The 14,415-nt window shown below is 41.3% G+C and overlaps 1 long non-coding RNA gene across 1 annotated transcript in view; it reads left to right on the top strand.

Annotated features, from left to right (window-relative positions):
- LOC129149667 (uncharacterized) overlaps window positions 1-6,402 on the top strand; it is a 41,016-nt gene extending 34,614 nt beyond the window's left edge. Inside the window, exons 2-3 of the long non-coding RNA XR_008556523.1 lie at window positions 3,085-3,288; window positions 5,987-6,402. This is a non-coding gene — a long non-coding RNA (uncharacterized LOC129149667). The remainder of the gene's footprint in view (window positions 1-3,084; window positions 3,289-5,986) is intronic.
- Window positions 6,403-14,415: the final 8,013 nt, after the last annotated feature.

Here is a 14,415-nt window from a genome sequence, read left to right as displayed (position 1 = left end):
GAAGCCTATGGCAACATGACCAAGCTAGAGATTGGCCACCTGGGGAACATGGGGGTGGGCGTAGTGTCTCAGGGGTCTGTCTGGAGAGATGGGTGTGTGCATTCAGGCAGGGATCTCCGGGGGCAGGTAGAGCAGCACAGGGGGTAGTGCCCAGCTGAGCCACTTTGACTCTGCCTTTCTGGGTAACTACAAGAGCTATTCGACGGTGGCTCAGGTGTCATTCAAGCATCAGGGTTCGTTCTGTACCCATTCCTGAAGTTGATCATGTCTACAGACACAGAAAGGGCTGATGTGTGGATATTGGAATAGGAATAGACGTGATCTTTGAATATTCCTGTCCAGAAGAATCTCAGAGGCAGGCAGAATTTACCAAGAGACATTTGTTGATTGAGTGAGAAAAAACGATCTTCTAACCTTCCAGCAGCAACAAGTGCTTCCTGAGTGGTATTCTCAGCAACCAGCACAGTGCTTGGGACACAGTCCCCGCTCATGGAATGGACGGCCCTTGATGAGGGTCCGTTGCTGAGAAAGGATCCCCCAGAAAGGGCCTGGGTGATGAAGGGATTGGCTCTGACATCTGTGCCCCGAGGAGCAATCCTGGATGGTTCTGCAGATCTCAGTGAACATCTTGCCTGCAGCAGGAATCCTTTCCCTCTGACTGCACGGAGGCCTGGGGGTGCAGAAAGGGTGGGAAGTGAAACCAGAACTGCTTGGGGAGCGGAGCAGGCGCTGTGGTGGATGTGGGGGCTGCAGAGGATACGTGAATTCCATTTTGAAGGAGAGAACCCGGGAGCATAGTGTGTGCCTTTGGACAGTCCATGACAGTCAATATTTGATCAAGATAAAGAAAACAGAAAAATGCCCTTGTGGACAAATGGACACTTGTTTTCTATTCCTCTCTTACCCCTGCCCCCAAAGGGGCTTTTCCTTTCAAATGAGCTGCCACTTTACTTTTTACATTGTTTGCAGACCCCAGTGATCACTGCAATGGAAACACACACATACCATGGGTGTGTTATGTTGTAAGATAAATTACGCTGCTATTCAACCATAGCTGCCGGAGCAAACTCGTCTTTACAGCAAAAGCTGTCAGTCATTTGGAGAAATGCAAGCAGCAGCATTCAACATAAACCATACAAATATCGTGGTTTGCTTTGTTTCCTTGACGAAAAAGGGAATGTGTGATTTTTTGCTTTATAGGTACTACTTGTCTGTGGCAGCTCTTCAAACATTTTCCTTCCTTTTTTTTAAAAAAAAAAACAACAACATGTTTTTATTGAATTTTTTTTGTTTTGTTTTTAGAAATAGAGGAAGGGAGAGGAATAGAGAGACAGAAACATTCATAAGAAAAAAAACATAATTGATTGACTGCCCCCCTCTCGCCCGGCAACTGGGAATTGAGCTGGAAACCCTGGCCCTGACCTAGAATTGAACTGGTGACCTCTTAGTTCCTGGGTCGATGCTCAACCACTGAGCCACACTAGCTGGGCTTCCTTCCTTTTTGTAAGCTATCCCCTTGGTTTCCCCCTCACTTCTCACCTCTCCTGCTGCCACTCTGGCCAGAGCCACTGTCATCTCTCATCTTCCATGAGCCTGAGAAAGTCTCTCTGCTTCTGCCCTTTGCTTCTCCCACCTGTTCCCAACACAGCAGTTGGAGTGAGCATTTTAGAATAAAAGTCACCTCCTGTCACTCCTCCGCTTGCAACCTTGCCATGGCTCCCGTTTCACTCACAAGTAAAATTCACAGTACTGACCTAGGTCTGCACATCCCTTCATCATCTGCTTCCACCCCTCTTACCTCCGACTCCTCTGCTTCTCTTCCCTTACTCCCCTGCAGCCAGTGGCCTCCTTCCTGTTCCTTGGGCCCTTCAAGTGCCTTGTGCAAGGGTAGGGGGTGGGGAGGGTCTTTGTTTTAGTCTTCCCCCAGGTCAGCCTCTGGGCTCTCTCTCTCCTGCAAATCTTTGCTCACATCTTTGTCCTCAGTGAGGCCTGCCCAACTGCTCTAATTCTGCAATTTAGCACCTTCCCCTGCACTCCTGTCTCCCCTTAATTAGCCCTTTATTATTCTTTCTCATTATTTATCACTTCTTAACATACTTCATGATTTCCTTATTATATTTATTCTTTATTCTCAAACTGCAAGGAATCTACAGGGATCTCTATTTTGTTCAAGTGCCTAGAATAGTATTGGGCATGCAATACACACCCAGGACATGTCGTTGATTGTGGGGAAGCACGGGACTTGGTTGGAGTGTCTGTAAGAAAAATTCTCTGAAAGGTTGGGGGCCTCTGAGGGGACCTTGCCGAAGGCGACAGCCCCTACCTTGACTTTTCCAAACAAGTCCAATCCCCCGGGAAGTTTTGCTAGCATCTCTATGTTTAGTCTTTAAAGACCCGACCTTGTAAAAGCATATACTCTCTCAAGAATACCTACCCTGCTAATTGTATCTAAAGGTTAATTTTAATTGAGCTGTTATGACAATAAAAGCCTAAAACGGTAGGCGAACAGGACTGCTTTTTACTTATAAAGTACAATAGTCCCTTAGCCTCTCTTTCACAGAAACGTGTGTCAGAGCAATCTGTCCATCTGCCGCTCAGGGTCTGCTGGTCAGCCCCGGCAGCGGAGGACTAAGTGAACAGATGTGTGTTTTCAGTGCATATCAGTCCATCCAAATCTCTGTCATCCTTCTGTGTCACAAATGCCTGGCCAGTCCTTTGGTCACTACCCCGTTCACTCCTTGGGCACCTGCTGCATCTCAGTTGATCTAGTATGCAAATAATATCAAGTGCTCCTTTTTTGGGTCTTGTTTTAACTTGAGAAAAACCATTTTCATATTCATCCACGTAGTTGTGCCTCCTCTTTGGAATCCATTCAGTTCAGTGAGGCTTCAGGAGAGACTCTCAGCCAGGCCCTGCTCTGGGCAAGTGAAAATCCGAAGTTTTCACATGAGTTTGCTGTTCTCATCCTCAGGTGACGATTGTAGCTGAGTTCTTCCCACTGTTAAACTTGCAGCTCTCTAACTTAAACCCTCATTTATTTTATTCATTTTTATTTATTTTATTTCTCATATTTATTCTTTCTAGACATGGACAACTAGTAACACTGTGTCCCCCAAAGCTCTTCATATAACTGAAGAAAGTACAACTGCCCCTCAACATTCTGGTCTCTAAAGGAAACAGCTCCCCAACATCACTCATCTATCTCCAGGGGATATAATTTTTTTTTTTTCTTCAGCATGCTATGGCAACCTAAGGAACGCAACAGTTCAATGAAGCTCAAACTCCGTGGTGAGCAAAGATTGCCTTTTTGAGGAAACCACAGTAGAACTTGATTTAAAAGAACTTCGCTTGGTTTAAACATAAAATGTTCATGACAGAAAGAGAAATCCCATTAAGTTACAACTTCAAAATAATGGGAAAGCTTATACATTATCTGAAAAATAATATACAAGGTAACACCCAAATGAAGTTGGTAAGTGGGTAAGAAGATGTTTAACTAGAGTGGACAAGAGAGAGAGAGATACACAAAAGAATAAGAAAGCCTGAGGCCTAGGACCACAGAAGCTAGATGTAAAAGTGGCCACAGCATCACAGCACGAAGAAACTGAAAGCAGTTGTTTCTTGAGAGAAGACAGGTTTAAACCTGACTGGAGGAAGGGGAGGAAACGCAGTGCTGTTTTTAAGAAGGCAATTAATACCTTCTCTGTGATCAGTTGTGAAGGTAATCTGAAATGACTCGAAAGTAAGATTAGGAGGGGGGTTGCTTGTCTTTATCTTTACAAATAAAAGAAGAGAAGAAATCAAATGCGGGCTTAGTAATTATGTGACTGAAGAAAAGAGGTAGAGCAGGTAGAATTGGGTGAATGCCAAGCACAAGAATAAATGAGAAAAAGATTTCCATTCATGGTGATAAAGATTGAATATAAGTGGAACTTGTTACTCAGAGATTTATATTCCTTTAAATACAGATATATGTCACATCATATCTTATAACATTAAAAAATCAATAATGTTGTTGTACTTAGCATCCCAAAATACCAAAAACTAAAAAATATAATTGGGCTCCACCGTGCCCAATCACCAAGGCCACGAGGGTGAACAAAACACTCCCCGTGTTCAAGAAGCTTAGAGAACAGAGAAATGGTCAAATCATTTGAGCATGTCGTTTGAGCAGTTGCTTTAATAGAGTTATATTGGTTAAAGGGATGAAAAGCAGAAGTGGGTGGCCTGCACACGCATGTAGTTTCTCTTCATTCTGAGGTCTGTGCAAAGCCCCGTAGGCAGATCACTCAATGGACAGTCAACACCTGAACCGCACGCAGAGGGACTGGAGGGAATTCATCCCCTTCTAGATCTCAGCGTGTGCTCCGGAAAGCACCCTGCCTAGGAACGGTGGTGCCAGCGCCTTTAAAATGCAGATTCTTGAGACCCTTCTCAAGAGCTTACTGTATCATATTTACAGTGTTGGGCGCCAGAGTCTTTGTTTTAAAGACTCTCCAGGTGATATCCTCAAGTGCTGTTTTAGAATCCTGCTGTTTGACAAAGGATGCTTTTTGTACATCCGAACCTATGACGTGATGGCAAACATCAAAATGTCCTAAATTTACATCGGCTTACCTTCCACGAGCATCGTTAACGATTTAAGTCAGTTTATGGTTGAACATGAGCCCAAGTTCTTTCCTATTGTATTGAGGTCTAATCCGTGATCCTTTCCTATAGTGTGTATGTATTCTTGGTTGACTTTTCTTTTCCCTGAAGGTATATCATTTCATACTTGTCCATATTACAGTTCATCTTGTTTTTGGAAGAACATTAAAAAATCTGGTCAAAGCAATTTTGAATTTACCTCTTTTCTCTGCAGCCTAAATAGCCCTGTGTGACTTAGAACCAGTCACATCATTACTAAGCCCACGTTTGATTTCTTCTCTTCTTTTATTTGTAAAGATAAAGACAAGCAACCCCTACTCCTTACCTCACCCCCCAGACTGTGGAATAATAGTGAAATAACACTCTACCCATTAGTGACCCTCAGCCATGAGCGACTTTGGCCTTAGATTCTATGACATTCCAATAAAAAGAAATGGCTGTTTTCTTCATATGTAATTGATTACCTGTTTTATACAAACATCCCATAAAACATACATAGAACATGCTGGTGGAGGGATATATAAGCAAGAGTTCTTGAATGAGCATTTTGAGTTGAAAAAATACTAACTTGCTGGAATATGAACGAGAACTGTGCTTCGTATCTTAAAATGAAGAAATAATTAGAAAACTGGCAGATGAGATAAGCTACCTGCAAATGCCATCTGCAGGGAGCTGGGGAAAGGTTTCCTCCTAGCAGGGGGCTGTCCTTCCTGGTCTGACCAAGTCCTCTGGCCTTCAGCACATCTTACAGTCTGCCCCTCCTAGATTTGGAGAATCGTAATGGTAAAGCTGATATTTTAATACTCAGCGTTTTAACTGCTGCTGCCTCGTTCTGTGTCCTAATTTAATATTTTAAATTCTGTACTTATGTCCCGAAGCAATCTAATCATCCAGGCTACAGTTTAATAAGTTGGGGAAAAAATAAAAATATATAGTAATGAATGGGACTAATTGCCATTGTGCCTCACTCCGTGGCATGCAACCAGTAGATGCTTAATAAATATGAACATGATCCTGACAGTTATCCCTGGAGGCAGGGGACGTGGTTTTCCTTTCCTCTGAGTCACCATCCTAGCAGAGAAAAGGCACGTTTGTACTTCAGTTTCACAATCCACAAAAGGAAATAGTTCTTGTTCACCATTATCAGCCCAGGATAGAGACAGAAATGCAGAGAGATTAACTTCATAATTATCTCTGTGTCTGAAGGTGGCAGCTGGCCAGGCGTGCTCAGGCTCAACGGAAGCATTAGAACGAAATGTGCTTGAGTTGGGAAGCTTTAGGTTAGGTGATGAAATCCTGGAGAGCCCTTTCTGACACCTTTTAACTGCTCTTGCTTCAGGTGGCACCACAGGAGGTTGGATCAGATGACCTCTCCTACAGTCTTGTCACTCTAAGTTACCGGCCAGACATCATAAACTGCAAGAGTGGTTCTTTGGCCTAAGTCTCTTGATAATTATGGGATCCAGGATGGGAACGCTGACTATTGAAATGCCTGAATGCAGAAATTTAACAACCAAGAGCTATCGTTGAAGGTAACCATCAGAATTACCAGCAAGGACTTGACCGATGGCGCATCATTTGACCCAGAAATCCCTGGGTGATAGAGCAAACTGTAGGCCAGCTGGCCACATCCAGCCTGCTGCCAACTTTTGTGCAGCTTGTGGACTAAAGATGGTTTTACATGTTTCACATGGTTGAAACCAAATCAAAAGAGAACAGCATTCACGACCCTCTGAAAACGAAATACGTTCAGATTTCATTGCACATACATAAAGTTTTACCTGAACATAGACATGCTTGTTCTTTTATGTGTGGTTTATAACTGTGTTTACACTACAGCAGCAGATCCGAGTAGCTGAGACAGAGACCACAGGGCCTTCAAAGCCAGAAATATTCATTATCTGTCCCTTTACAGGAAAAGTTTCCCTACCCCTGATCTAGAGAATCTATCAAGAAGTGGACCACAAAATGTGGAATAAGCCTGTTGTCACAGTGTTATCTATAATAAAAAAAAAAAAATCGAGAAAAATGTCAACATTTCCCAGTCTATAGGTATTAGTCAGTAAATTGTGTCATAGCCACTCAGTGGAACTTTTCAAAACCATAAAATGAAAGCAATGACCATCTACCAATATTGAAAAATAAAATGGTTTTGTTACAGTAGAAAAAAAATCAGAGCACAAACTGATGTAAGTATATGAGTATATCCTTTAATCATTCAATTACTTTCCGTTATCCAACAAACATTTGTTAGAGGGTAGAATATTATTGAGTCATATACCATATACATGAGAGAAATAAAAACCTAGAAGTGGTTTATAGTGACTGGGTAGAAGTGATCGACTTGGTTGATTTAAAAAAATCTTTATTTCTATTTTTTCCCCTGTAGCATGTTTGCATTGCTTGCATATTAAAAATCTTACTAAGAAAGATTGGAAAGAGCATGAGAGTGCACAAAAGGACAATAGAGCAGCTCTCTACCAGACGGAAGCTGCCTGGGGGGCTCGCAGAGGACCCCTGACACTGGGCACCGCGGCCTGTTCCGCTTCAGCAGTTTCCCAGTCTCCATCTCCTCCTGTACCACATCGCTCTTTAGAAAAGAAAAGAGCAAGCTTCCTGTTAAAGTCTTGCCTGCTTTCTATCCCCAGCAACCCAGGGAGCCAGTATTCATTCAAAATATATAACCAAGCTTATTTACCAACAGTTGTACCATCGGAGCACACAGCCACTCCTTCTCTGAAGAGATGTAAGCAGTGTTCTATGTCCTTCACAATGAATGGCCACAGAAGGCAGTCCTGAGAGAAGCTGAATGGGGATTTTTCTGAAGGGGAACTGGTCCTGGAGCCTAGATAATGAACACTCTGCTCGTTTCCCCCTCCCCTTTTGTCAGGAAAATGGCCATTCATGAAAAATTACACTGTATCTTTACAATAATCGTATCACCATTCCTTAACATTGCTTTTTCAATATTTCAAGGCATAGTAGGATGGAATTAATAACAAGGGCAACATTCTTAGGATGAACTATATGACTGGCACAAAACACTGAAGGCAAAGGCACTAAGGAATTATTATGCACCTATAAGGCATTCATAGAAAGGTGAAGAAAAGAAGTTTAAAAAAATGCCAGAATGATCCAGAGAGTGATCCACCCAACCCAGTGTTCTGAGGCTGTCAGGGCAGTATTGGGACAACCCAGTGGGAGTAAGGGCCAGCACTGATGGCTGCTCCACATGAGGGAAGTAACACTGATCTTAGAGACGGTGCGCTCTCCCTCCCTGTGGATGCAGTTCCTTTGCTGCTCAGACACATCCATGTGGGGACTGGGAAACTGAAATATATCTACTAATATTTATTGAGCACCAGCAACATTGGGGTCAAGAAATAAGTGAAGGTGGTGTTGTGCTCTTAGCGACAGAACGAGGGCAGTGTAGAGGGGGTGGGGCATTGAACTACTCTGGCTGTGATTCAGATATAAGGAGATGATGACAATAGAAAAGAGGAACAAGAGGACCATGAGACACATTTCAGAGGAAAAATATATATGATTTAGTGGCTGATTAGTTAGGGGACATTACATACCAATTTCTCTGAGGGCAGAATTTGTGCCTTAGACATGTTGGAGAAATGTGCCATTAGCAAGATTAAAAGATAAAGAAAGAAAGCAATTAAAATACGTTTTTATTGATTTTTTTTAGAGAGAGAGGAAGTGAGAGGGAGAGAGAAACATTGATGTGAGAGAGAAACATTGATCAGTTGGTTGCCTCCCGTACCCACTCCCACCAGGTTCAAAAGCCAGGTAGCATTTGTCACACCTCAGCAGTCACCAGTCCAGAAAGCAGTCCGGCTCCCTGCATCTCTCCTAAGCATCTATTAAGGATGCAGTAGCCTCAGGCCCCTTTCCTACACCCAGAAGGACAGAGCTGACTTCTGAATGCCTGAGCAAGTACTTACCTGAGGTCATCCAACAAGGAGGTGAGTTATCCGAAAAGACTGCAAATGATTGGACAGGATAAACATCTGCAGATTGAGCAAAATATGTACCCACCAGCCACCCCACATATCTCCAATTCCTTAACAATGTGGGACTCAGGAAAAAAATCTGAAAAATTATAATGAAATAAAGAATCTGTATTTCTTTGTATATGTGAGTATATACAATGTTAGTGTATATTAACCACTGCTACACATCCTTAAAATTAGGAGTTAAATGAGGATTGACTGGAATATACTATGCTCAGTGTAACTCTATAAATCTTGGATAAAGCTACACTAAGAAACCTGTCTTCAAATGTATGGCATTAATTCCAATTGCTCTCAGTAAGAAATATCCTATGCCAATAATAGACTATCTTTGTCCAATGATATTAAAAATCGACTTCAGAATATAGTGCTATTTTAAAAGTCTTCATGTATTTATTAAGACCCAAACAAGTGGATTGATGAACACTATTGAAATCCTTTCAAAGTATCAAAGCACTATAAAAAAATTCTATACGAACATCCCTGGATTGTATGCTCCACTTCTTGTTCTCTAATCATCTATTGTCATTACTCTAATTTTTCTCTGTGCTCTATGATTTGCTAATTCCAAGTAAGCTAGAGGAAATTTGCTTCAATTCAGAATCTGATATTTTGTTTTGAATTCATTGAATAAATACTTATTGAATAAGTCCTTTTTTCACGTTATTTCTCCCCACTTTTAGTGCCACTTATTCAGTCATATGCGCGATCTCTTACTCATTCTCTCTCTGAATCATCAGACCTCTTGTTCTAATCTTCTGCTTTGATGGTTTCCAATTCTTATGCTTTGGATGCCATATCTTTATTGATAGCTGTGAGGACACTGATTAAAATTTTTAGCTACTTCTCTTCTGTTTCTGAGATTCTCCTTGTTCCTTTTGAGGGTTGTTCATTTGCATCCTTCTGTTTTGTCCTGTTGATTTTATTTATACACTAGAGGCCTGGTGCACAGATTCATGCACCGGTGGGGTCCCTTGGCCTGGCCTACACCCTCTCGCAATCCAGGACCCCTCGGGGGATGTTGGAGATCTGGTTTTGACCTGATCCCTGCAGGCCAGGCCGAGGGACCCCATCAGTGCACAAATCCGTATACCGGGCCTCTAGTATGCATATAAGATCTTTGGTTAATCTCTTCCCACCCTCCCCCTTCCCCCTTTCCCTCTGAGATTCATCAGTCTGTTCCATGTTTCCATGCCTGTGGTTTCTGCTCCTGTGTTGAGCGTCTGACCCTTGGTGGTCAGTGCACGTCATAGTTACTGGCCAGTCAGCCAGTTGGCCAGTCGGCTGGTCAGCCAGTCACTTTAGCTTTTATATATATAGATTCTGTGACCCTTGGGTGCCTGTTCATACTTAGACAAAGGGACAGGATACAATGACTGGCAGACTTCGGGTGACTTCCAACTTCCAGAATTGGGGAAACTTTACTCTGGAGCATGATCTGCCATCCTAGGAATCTCAATTTGTTTCATTTCCTTATAAAAGAGTGTGGGTATAGATTTCAGGGTGGAATGGAGGTTTTTTCTGCATTGAAGAGTGGAGGTGGAGATAGGGATGACGGGTGCAACTGTTCTCTAAAGAGATCTTTAGTTAAGTCCCCAGTTTTCAGGGCCACCTCTGAACTCTGCCCTCTATACCTGCAGATTCAGAGCCTAGAGCCTACCTACAGCTCTACTTGAAATCCTGATTCACAACCCTTCTTTTGGGGAATAACCAGGTCTGCTACTCCTGTTAACATGCTCCTTTAGTCTTCCCAATGTCCAGATATTTGTTGATGTCTTTCATATGCAGATGATTCCTTCCCCTTTCTCTCTACTCTTACAGGTTTATTCTTTTTCTTTTTTTACACTTCTTTATGGCCAATTAAATAGGAAGGATAAATTATCTTGGGAAGGATAGGCAAATGCAAATGCTTAATCATTATCTTGTATAAGAAGCCCATGGTATTTCTCTTAGAAAGCTGTTTTAGGGAATTGATGGACTAGCCATTGTATCTTCAAAATTTTCTGTTTCAAGATATTTAGAAGCTAAATCCCAGAACATTAAAATATATTTCCCTGATCATTTTTCTGATTTTTTTTTTTTTTTTTTGGTATTATGTTGATGGTGGCTCACACATTTGGATGATTAAACTTATATGGTGTGTTCAAGGATAAATAAAGAAATGAAGATTTATTTAATACTATAAAACTGGTAGACAAGGAAAAATTCATTTGCATCCATCTCAAAAACTCAAATAAAATATATGATACATGTGATTTCTGTCTTAAGTTCACAAATTTCTTTTAGTGGAACATCATAGGACATGGAAGGCAGAACTCTCATGGTTGAAAGAGTGCTTGGGAGGAAATGGCCAGGGTTTCATTGGTCACCAAGAAAATAAATATACCTTGTTTATAACCTAGTAAAGATGAAGTAAAAATAAATCAGGAAACTTCCTTGCAGTAGCCATGAAAAATGTTAGACATTATTTGAAGGTCGAAATCACACTTTCAGGGCATCATCACTAATTTATTCTACACACCTGATCTTTAAATACTATCTTGTTTAAATATTGATTGTTCTTCAGGCTCCACTTAAACTACAGATACTGATCACATCTACCTATTTTTTTTCATTTTTAACAGCTTTATTGAGATATGATTGATATATAACAAATGGTACATATTGCAAGCATATAATTTAATAAGTTATTTTTGTTTTCGCTTTTATTTTTAAAATCTTTATTGTTGAGAGTATTACAGATGTCCCCCTTTTTTACCCTCATTGCCCAGTTCTACCTGGTTTTTCCCCCTACCCCAGCCCCAGGCCTTCACCACCCTATTTTCTGCATCCTTAGGTAATGCATATATGCATATAAGTTCTTTGGTTAATCTCTTCCTGCCCCCATCTCCCCTACCCTCTGAGATTCATCCATTCGTTCCATGTTTCCATGCCTCTGGATCTATTTTATTCATCAGTTTATTTTGTTCATTAGATTGCTTGTTCTTTTATTTTTAGATTCAATTGTTGATAGATATGTATTTATTGCCATTGTATTATTCATATTTTTATCTCTTTTTTTTCTTCTTAAAGATTACTCTTCAGCATTTCATAATACTGGTTTGGTGGTAATGAACTCTTTTAGCTTTTTTTTTTTTTTTTTTTTTTGTCTGTGAAGCTCTTTATCTGACCTTCAATTCTAAATGATAGCTTTGCTGGGTATAGTAATCTTGATTGTTGGTCCTTGATATTTATCACTTTGAATATTTCTTGCCACTCACTTCTGGCCTGCAAAGTTTCTGTTGATAAATTAGCTTACAGTCAGATGGGTGCTCCATTGTAGGTAACTAACTGCTTTTTTCTTGCTGCTTTGCATCATGGGGGTGTCAGAAGGAGATGAGAGAGAGAGAGAAAGATTTTGAAAACCTATTTGAAGAAATGATGATAGAAAACTTCCCCTACCTGGTGAAATAAATAGGCTTACAAGTCCAGGAAATGCAGAGAGTCCCAAACAAGATGAACTCAAAGACATAATTAAAATGCCAAAGGTTAAAGACAAAGAGAGAATCTTAAAAGCAGAAATTTAATAAGTTTTGACATATGTTTACACCTATGAAATCATCACCATAATCAAGTTAATGAACATATCCATCACTCTCTAAAAACTTCTCCTCTCTTTGCAGTTCATCTCTCCTACCCCTCCTCAGTTCCACTGCCATCTCTAAGAAACCACTGATCTGCTTTCTGCCATTATAGGTTAGTGCATTTCTTTCTAGGATTTCTTAACACTGTGTGTACTTTTTGGGTCTGGATATTTTCTCTTGGACTAATTACTTTGCAGTTTTTCCCTGTGGTTGTTTCCACTTTAGGACTGTTATAAATGAAGTTGCCGTGAACATCTGTGTGCACATCTTTGTATGGATATATACTGAGTGGCCAGATTATTATAATCTCTGAACACATAATAATCTGGCCACTCAGTGTGTGTGTGTGAGTGTGTGTGTGTGTGTGTGTGTATATGTGTATATATATATATATAGAGAGAGAGAGAGAGAGGCTCTGTGCATGAATTTGTGCGTGAGTGGGGTCCGGCCAGCCTGGCCAGAAGGAGGGGACATGGGCAGTTGGCTGACTTGCCTGCTGGTTGAACTCCTGGTAGAGGGGACAATTTGCATATTAGCCTTTATTATATAGGATATATACTGAGTGGCCAGATAATTATGTGTTCAGAGATCATAATAATCTGGCCACTCAGTGTAAGTTTTCATTTTTCTTTGGCTAGGTCATATGGTCCATGTATATTAAACTTTTTAAGAAGTTTGTGCTATATTGCATACTAACAATAGTGTATAAGAATTCCTCCACATTCTTGTCATCCCTCTGAATACTCCATCTTTTTCATTTTAGCCATCCTAATGGGTATGTAGTGATCTATCTTGTGGTTTTATTTTGCATTTCCCTAATGACTAATGATATTGTACATCTTTTCAAGTGCTTGTTTGCCATACATGGGGAGTGGGGAGCAGGGGCCATGGTACTATCAGGATAGAGGAGGATTCAAAGGTGGGTCTGTGTCAAGAGAAGCCTCATGTACTTCACAGTTTTTGTTTTGTTTTGTTTGTTTGTTTTTAATCCTCACCCCAGGATAGTTCCCATTGATTTTTAGAGAGAGTGGAAGAGAGAGGGAAAGACAGAGAGAAATATTGATGTGAGAGAAACACCGATTGGTTGCCTCCTGCATGAGACCTGACCAGGGCCAGGGCCAGGGAGGAGCCTGTAACCAATGTACAGGCCCTTGACCGGAATCGAACCCAGGATCCTTCTGTTTGCAGGCCGATGCTCCATCCATTGAGCCAAACCGGCTAGGGCGTGTACTTCACAGTTTTGCTTTGGGCTCTGTGTTCCTTAAACTGTCATCAGTAAATAAAAGCTCTGCATGGGTGTGTTTTCAGTTTCTGGTGACTACACCCATATAGCATCAGAAATACTGACCTTAGTTCCAAATGCCTCTGACGAGGCCCTATAAAATGATCCCATCAAATCAGACAAAAGAATTCTCAAGAACAAACAAAATTTTGTGCCCCTTAGTTCAAGGCTACCTGTTGAAGGAGGCAACAGACCAAATTCAGTTGTTTACCCCTCTTAGGCTCTCTACAAACACACACACACAAACACACACACACACACACACACACACACACACACACACACACACAGTGTTACAGTCTCTCTGCTGATGCTCAGCACATGGGTAATTGAAACCTTCTGATGGCTGGATCCTGATTCAGTCAGGCATTTATTTATTATTTTTGTATTTGTTTGTTTGTTTATTACAGTGCCATGAAATATTTCCTTAGGTTGCTGTCTTTTTGTATGAAGAGATCAGTTTGTCCAGGTGTGACAATGTGTGCCCTGTTATGTTTTCTGATGGCTCCCCTTGAGGGCTCCATGCTTCGAAAATTAATAAAGGCAACCTGAACTAAAATTGGAGTAGGGAAGGTCTGTGGAGGGACCTCTCATGTCCTACCACTCAAGGTCAATTACCTGAAACAGGAAGCTGTCAATTACTCCAAACAAGAAGTCAGCAGTTATAGACCCAACAGGAGGAGACATACCTTGCATCCCCAAACAGGAAGTGCAGCTACTTTACCTCTCCAGCAGGAGGAAGGGAGGTTTTCCTCTAGCCCAGCAACAAGCCCAGCCAATGGAAATGCCAGGGCTCAACCCATGAGAAACTGTCTTCACCTGAACTCTTACTTTCCTCCAA

Source organism: Eptesicus fuscus, chromosome 7 (assembly GCF_027574615.1).
Source record: "Eptesicus fuscus isolate TK198812 chromosome 7, DD_ASM_mEF_20220401, whole genome shotgun sequence".
Lineage (NCBI taxonomy): Eukaryota > Metazoa > Chordata > Mammalia > Chiroptera > Vespertilionidae > Eptesicus > Eptesicus fuscus.
The sequence above is the reverse complement of the archived record's forward strand: the minus strand, read 5'-3'. Positions and strand labels throughout refer to the sequence as shown.